An 8224-nucleotide genomic window follows, 5' to 3' on the forward strand; every position below is an offset into this window, starting at 1 on the left:
CTCCTGGGAGCAGATGCGGCAGAGATGAAGGAATTGGGAATATGGGATGGTGTTTTTACAGGGGGCAGGGTGGGAGTCGGTCGGTTTATAGTAAATATCTGTGCTGATTCGGTTGCCCGAGATAGAAATGGAAAGGTCTAGGAAGGGGAGGGAGGAGTCTGAGACGGTCCAGATGAATTTGAGGTCGGGGTGGAAGGTGTTGGTAAAGTGGATGAGGTCCCACATAGTCTATGAGGTCCCACAACCCCACACCACCCGTTTCTACCTCCTGCCCAAAATCCACAAACCTGACTGCCCCGGCCGACCCATTGTCTCAGCCTGCTCCTGCCCCACCGAACTCTTCTCTGCATACCTCGACACGGTCCTGTCCCCCTTAGTCCAGGAACTCCCCACCTACATTCGGGACTCCACCCACGCCTTCCACCTCCTCCATGATTTTCGCTTCCCTGGTCCCCAACGCCTTATCTTCACCATTGACATCCAGTCCCTGTACACCTCCTTCCCCCATCACGAAGGACTCAAAGCCCTCCTCTCCCGTTGTACCAACCAGTACCCTTCCACTGACACCCTCCTTCGACTGACTGAACTGGTCCTCACCCTGAACAACTTCTCTTTCCAATCCTCCCGCTTCCTCCAAACCAAAGGAGTAGCCATGGGCACCCGCATGGGCCCCAGCTATGCCTGCCTCTTCTTAGGATATGTGGAACAGTCCATCTTCTGCAGCTACACTGGCACCACCCCCCACCTTTTCCTCCGCTACATCGATGACTGTATTGGCGCTGCCTCGTGCTCCCACGAGGAAGTTGAACAGTTCATCCACTTTACCAACACCTTCCACCCCGACCTCAAATTTACCTGGACAGTCTCAGACTCCTCCCTCCCCTTCCTAGATCTTTCCATTTCTATCTCGGGCGACCGAATCAACACGGACATTTACTATAAACCGACCGACTCCCATAACTACCTAGACTACACCTCCTCCCACCCTGCCCCTGTAAAAACACCATCCCATATTCCCAATTTCTTCATCTCTGCCGCATCTGCTCCCAGGAGGACCAGTTCCAAATCCGTACAACCCAGATGGCCTCCTTCTTCAAGGACCGCAATTTCCCCCCAGACGTGGTCAACGATGCACTCCACCGCATCGCCTCCACTTCCCGCTCCTCCGCCCTTGAGCCCTGCAACTCCAACCGCCACCAGGACAGAACCCCACTGGTCCTCACCTACCACCCCACCAACGTCCATGTATAGCAGATCATCCGCCGTCATTTCCGCCACCTCCAAACGGACCCCACCACCAGGGATATATTTCCCTCCCCTCCCCTATCAGCGTTCCGAAAAGACCACTTCCTCCGAGACTCCCTCGTCAGGTCCACACCCCCCACCAACCCAACCTCCACTCCTGGCACCTTCCCTGCAACCGCAAGAAATGCAAAACTTGCGCCCACACCTCCCCCCTTACTTCCCTCCAAGGCCCCAAGGGATACTTCCATATCCGCCACAAATTCACCTGCACCTCCACACACATCATCTATTGCATCCGCTGCACCCGATGTGGCCTCCTTTATATTGTGGAGACAGGCCGCCTACTTGCGGAATGGTTCAGAGAAGACCTCTGGGACACCCGGACCAACCAACCCAACCACCCCGTGGCTCAACACTTCAATTCCCCCTCCCACTCCACCAAGGACATGCAGGTCCTTTGTCTCCTCCATCGCCAGACCATAGCAACACGACGGTTGGATGAAGAGCGCCTCATCTTCCGCCTAGGAACCCTCCAATCACAAGGGATAAACTCAGATTTCTCCAGTTTCCTCATTTCCCCTTCCCCCACCTTGTCTCAGTCAAATCCCTTGAACTCAGCACCGCCTTCCTAACCTGCAATCTTCTTCCTGACCTCTCCGTCCCCAACCCACTCCAGTCTATCACCCTCACCTTGACCTCCTTCCACCTATTGCATTTCCAACGCCCCTCCCCCAAGTCCCTCCTCCCTATCTTTTATCTTAGCCTGCTGGGCACACTTTCCTCATTCCTGAAGAAGGGCTTATGCCTGAAACGTCTATTCTCCTTTTCCTTGGATGCTGCCTGACCTGCTGCGCTTTTCCAGTATCTCGACTCTGATACCTATAGGGGTATGGTAGCGAATTTGGGACAACAGTATAAGAAGGCTCACTTGACTTCGTGGAATGAAATCCTGCATGAAATTCCATGAAAATGATACCACCATTTCCTGGTAAGAGTTATCTCAGTTTTGCTAATTCAATATTTAGATTCCAATTTCGATTCATTCCACATTTGACAGGTGACAACAGAAATATCAACAACATTGAGGAATCCTTTTATATTCCTCTTAATAGTGAGAAAATTCTTCTCCTTTTCAGCTTTCCGGCTTGATCCCAGTTCCAGTTAGATGGAGGAATTTATGAGCTTAATTGGCAGTGAATCTGGTCGATAAGTATTAGGATGTTAACATTGTCGAAAAGGTTACCTGGATTTATTTTATTTTTTACATGGCTGTAATTTTTGTATCATGTTTCATTTAAGTGGAAGAGAAACTTGGGTGAAGACAAATAAAGTAGCTATCAAGACCTTACTATGGGATAAAAGCAAGGCATGCCTTAGTGAACTATCCAAACAGTCTGAGTGAAATATGTCAGAAAACCAACATAAAGGCCATAAAGTGAAGTGAATAGCGAGGGAAATCATTGGCAACTACATAGAATCTCTCCAGAAATGTGAAACGCAAAGGCCATCGCATTGGCAAACAGCAAAGGAAAAATGCAGATACCTGAAGCCAAACCCCAAAATAAAAAGTACTTCTTCTGTTAATAAAAGTCAAATGTCTGTCAAAGCAAAATTGAAATCTCTTGAAGCTATACACAAATTGAAACTGAGAATCAACTGGAAATATACGTAACAAGCCAATAGATCATTTTTTGGAAATATGCATTGCAGAAAACACTGGCAGCATTGAATTCAATGGGATATTCAGGGGAAACATCTTCACGCAGAGAATAGTTAGAAAGTAGAACTCACTGTCACAATGAGCAGTTCGGAAAAAGCAGAAATCAGTGGAAAAGAAAGTGAGACATCCACTTTAAAGGAGAATGAAGTAGAGATTATACTCATAGGAAAAGCTGAAGAGGAGTAAGAGGAGGCATGTTTGAGGCATTGATACAGGCGTAGACCAGTTGGGCTGAATGGGTTACTTCTATGCTGTTCGCGATCAAACTCAATGAAATATGTGGGGGAGATTATATGTATTTCTTTTGAGAGCTTAGATTGTAAAACAGTGGTATATGGTTTGTTCAGTTTATGTGAAGGGGGTTTAATAACTAATTATGTCAGTGTGTTTTGGAACAATGATTTTAAACCAGTGTGTACCATAATGGCCTGGAGTATTACTGGGAAAGTACTGCAAATTGTGATGACCCTTGCGTAAACATTTTTGGAGAGACTCTAAATGGTTGCCAATGGTTTTCCTCACTATTCACTTTACAACAGGAGAGGAAACAAAATAGTAATCCATTAGCTTGATAGAGACTATTTTTAAAAGTCTTGCTCATTTTAAAGTTAAAATGCTTTGAATTCAGTTCAACAATATCCTAACCAAGTTGGGTGCAATAGTAATTTCTCTTAGAGAAATAAGTTTGTTCAAAGCAGTCAAGGGGATTATTACCTCCATGTAAGGATTACAGATTGTGAAAATTTCCAGGTCATTCTAAAGTCAGGTTGTAAAAAAGAAATCATTCCAGACTCAAAACATTAAGTCTGATTCTCTCTCCACAGATATTGCCAGATCAGCAGTTTCCCCAGAATTCTCAATATTTGTAAAGTGGTGTGTTGAGGAGTGGATGGGATTTTGTTTCCCGCGATTTTATGCTGCATTGTATATGGGTAGCTTTGATTGTTTTATTTTATTTTTTCTGTCTTTTACATAATAAAGATTTATTGTTAAAACAAACTCTTGGCTTACTTAAGTTTCAGTGAAAGACTGCCACAATTAAAATGTGTTGCTGGAAAAGCGCAGCAGGTCAGGCAGCATCTAGGGAACAGGAGAATCGACGTTTCGGGCATTAGCCCCGACCTCAGATTCACCTGGAGAACAGTTCATCCACTTCACCAACACCTTCCACCCCGACCTCAAATTCACCTGGAGAACAGTTCATCCACTTCACCAACACCTTCCACCCCGACCTCAAATTCACCTGGACAGTCTCAGATTCCTCCCTCCCCTTCCTCGACCTTTCTATTTCTATCTCAGGCGACCGAATCAACACGGACATCTACTACAAACCAACCGACTCCCACAGCTACCTGAACTACACCTCCTCCCATCCTGCCCCCTGTAAAAACGCCATCCCATTCTCCCAAATCCTTCGACTCCGCCGCATCTGCTCCCAGGAGGACCAGTTCCAAAAACGCACATCCCAGATGGCCTCCTTGTTCAAGGACCGCAATTTCCCCCCCGACGTGGTCGACCATGCCCTCCACCGCATCTCTTCCACTTCCCGATCCTCCGCCCTTGAACCCCGCCCCTCCAACCGCCACCAGGACAGAACCCCACTGGTCCTCACCTACCACCCCACTAACCTCCATGTACAGCGCATCATCCGCCGCCATTTCCGCCACCTCCAAACGGACCCCACCACCAAGGATATATTTCCCTCCCCTCCCCTATCAGCACTCCGTAAAGACCACTCCCTCCGTGATTCCCTCGTCAGATCCACACCCCCCACCAACCCAACCTCCACTCCCGGCACCTTCCCCTGCAACCGCAGGAGGTGCAAGACTTGCGCCCACACCTCCCCCCTCACCTCCCTCCAAGGCCCCAAAGGAAACTTCCATATCCGCCACAGATTCACCTGTACCTCCACACATATCATCTATTGTATCCTTTGCACCCGATGTGGCCTCCTCTATATTGGGGAGACGGGCCGCCTACTTGCGGAGCGTTTCAGGGAACACCTCTGGGACACCCGGACCAACCAACCCAACCACCCTGTAGCTCAACATTTCAATTCCCCCTCCCACTCCACCAAGGATATGCAGGTCTTTGGACTCCTCCATCGTCAGACCACAGCGAAACGACGGTTGGAGGAAGAACGCCTCATCTTCCAGCTAGGAACCCTCCAAACACAAGGGATGAACTCGGATTTCACCAGTTTCCTCATTTCCCCTCCCCCCAGCCTGTCTCAGTCAAATCCATCAAATTCAGCACCGCCTTCCTAACCTGCAATCTTCTTCCCGACCTCTCCGCCCCCACCCCAGTCTGACCTATCACCCTCACCTTGACCTCTTTCCACCTATCACATTTCCGACGCCCCTCCCCCAAGTCCCTCCTCCCTATCTTTTATCTTAGCCTGCTGGACCAACTTTCCTCATTCCTGAAGAAGGGCTAATGCCCGAAATGTCGATTCTCCTGTTCCCTGGATGCTGCCTGACCTGCTGCGCTTCTCCAGCAACACATTTCCATCTCTGATCTCCAGCATCTGCAGACCTCACTTTTGCCACAATTAAAATACAAGTAAAGAACAAAATATGATCCATCAAGCTGCATTTCATTCTAGGATCAGACTTGTCCAGTGGTTAAAAACCACACAACATCAGATTATAGTCCAACAGGTTTATTTGGAAGTACTAGCTTTCGGAGCACTGCTCCTTTGTCATGTAGCTAGTGGAATATGACCATATGAAGGAGGACTAAGGAGCGGTGCTCTGATAGCTTGTACATCCAAATAAAGCTGTTGGACTATAACCTGGGGTTGTGTGATTTTTAACTTTGTCCACCCTAGTCCAACACCAACACCTCCACATCTTGTCCAGTAGTAACATCAGCTAGGATCATAACAAGCTAATGATTTCACAATCATCTAGACAGGTTTAAAACTGATATTTTCACAGGATTGGATGGGAGAACTGATGGTAGAAAGGTGATACTAGGGAGAAAATGTGTGAGATATTGACTATCATATTAAGGCAGTCTAAGAACATAGGAAAATTCCCATTGAGTTGGAAAGGAAGGCAAAATGGCCCATATTTTACAGAAAGATGACAATGTAGTTAAATATATGCCCATTAGTTTCACAGCACAAAATGATGGAAGAATATATCTAATCATTAGAAATTAAATGTTAAGAAGTACTTTCACATATTTTTGGGTTATAATGGATATTGTCACTGATCACCCGTAGAAACATAAGTTATTTCTTCTAGAGTATAGAGAACAGCTTCACTGCCTAATATCTAGTAAATTCCCTACTCCCTTCATCTTAATCACAAAGATATGTCCAACCATTTCTATTCTAGCCTTCAACATTCTTGTTATTGCTTTCAACTGCACCATCTTTGGTTTCGACCTTCGGGAACAAAACACTTTCCCAAAGTCATGGGCACCTGTAGTATTAACTCTGTAGTATTAACTCTGAGCCAACCAGTACTCATGTCTCACTTCTAAAGGAGATAATTTGTTGAATCCCTCCCTCACTTCAATCTTAGATGTCCTTGCCTTCGCAAAGCCTCTACACGTCTTCATTCTAGTCAAACACTTGGGTATGGCTTGCTACCAAATCCCAAGTGTAGTAACATCAGGAGATATGGCAAACAAATGCTTAAGTCATTTACCATCACATCAGGCTACAGCATTTTTAGCCCTCTGACAAGCCATTTAATATACCAGGATTATTCTATCCTTATTTCAGCTTGTTTACTTCTGAAACCCTCATTCAAACCTCAATCACTGCCTGATGCAACTATCCCAACTTGAGCAGCCTTTCATACTCTATTCACCATCTTCAACTCATCCAAACCTCCCCCCTGTATTCTATAGCACAGCATGTCTTGGCCATCCATCACTGCCATCTTTTTGATCGAAGCACTGTTTTGGGTCCCTAATGCCTCGTAGATAAAATCATAAGTCACATGACACCAGGCTACAGACCAATAGATTTCTTTGAAATCGCAAGCTTTTGGAGCACCGCAAAAGTTTGTGATTTCAAATAAACCTGTTGGACTATAACCTGGTGCGGTGTGACCTCAGACTTTGTCCACTCCAGTCCAACACCAGCAACTCCACATCATTGTCTCGTGGATAGATATCAGCAATCCTTGCAAAGATCGTGCTAAAGTAAACATTCTCCACCTGTTATCCCTGGGTTATTCAGATGGTGTCACAGTCCGACCTGTCCATAAACAAAGAAAATAAGCATGCATACACTCACAAAATCACATGATAATATTCACAAATGGGAATATCAATTGCAACATCTTGGCTGCTTCCAACTGATCTCTCAGTTAATTAAGGAACATGGGGAATGGAACATAGAATGGAAAATTGAATTGTGGTTAAACACCAGCCAGTGATGGTATTGAACGACTGAGCAATATTGAGTGGCCATATTGTTCTATTTGTGGACTCCTATTTAGTTTGGTCAAGAGAATGTGAGATTAATTAATCCAGCACAGACTGAAAGCTAAACTGAATATGCTAACCTGCCAGGTATAAACATCACATAAAATAAAACCTCCACTCACTAAAGTATAAGAGAAGCTGAAAATTATTTTCAAAATAAAGAAATAGACTTTAGTAATCATTGTGCAGTCATTTTGTGACTTTAAAAAGTTATAATCAGAAAATGGTCATAATAAAATCAAAAATTCACTTTTCATATTTATGACTTGGAATGTCAGATACCTTTACTCACCTTCCATAGTACTTACCTTGAGGTAATGAGCTCAAAACAAAAATGTTCAACACTGTTCAAAAGCAGAGAAGCTGTACTTACCTCAACTGGCCAGAGTGTGTCATGCGTCAACAGTGAGCTAAATCGATCCATCCTGAACAACTTCAGATAAATCCAAATAGATCTGAATTGGCTCACCTCAGATTAAATTCTGATTTTCAAAAGACTCATCTTGTGCTGCCGCATAATCTTCAGCAGCCTGAACAATGCTGAGTCCTCACTTCAAATGCAACTCTTCATCATTTCTGCCAATACCTATCATACTCAGCAAGCTGCTTTGCTGATGAAAGAAAAGATTATTAACACAAATAGTCGAAGCAATCACAGACCAATCCGATGGATTGAATTTTTAAAAAAAATCTATGTAAGATCTGAAATTAATCCAAAACAGTTTAATAAAATCAAATGTTATTGGAGCTGCTGTCTGATTGTCACTTAAGGCTCAGTGTCAGAGACAACAGCCTGGACATTTGTGAAAGTTA

This window comes from Chiloscyllium plagiosum, unplaced genomic scaffold, assembly GCF_037043375.1.
Source record: "Chiloscyllium plagiosum isolate Xiang-an unplaced genomic scaffold, Cpla_swu_hap1 HiC_scaffold_23, whole genome shotgun sequence".
Classification (NCBI taxonomy): domain Eukaryota; kingdom Metazoa; phylum Chordata; class Chondrichthyes; order Orectolobiformes; family Hemiscylliidae; genus Chiloscyllium; species Chiloscyllium plagiosum.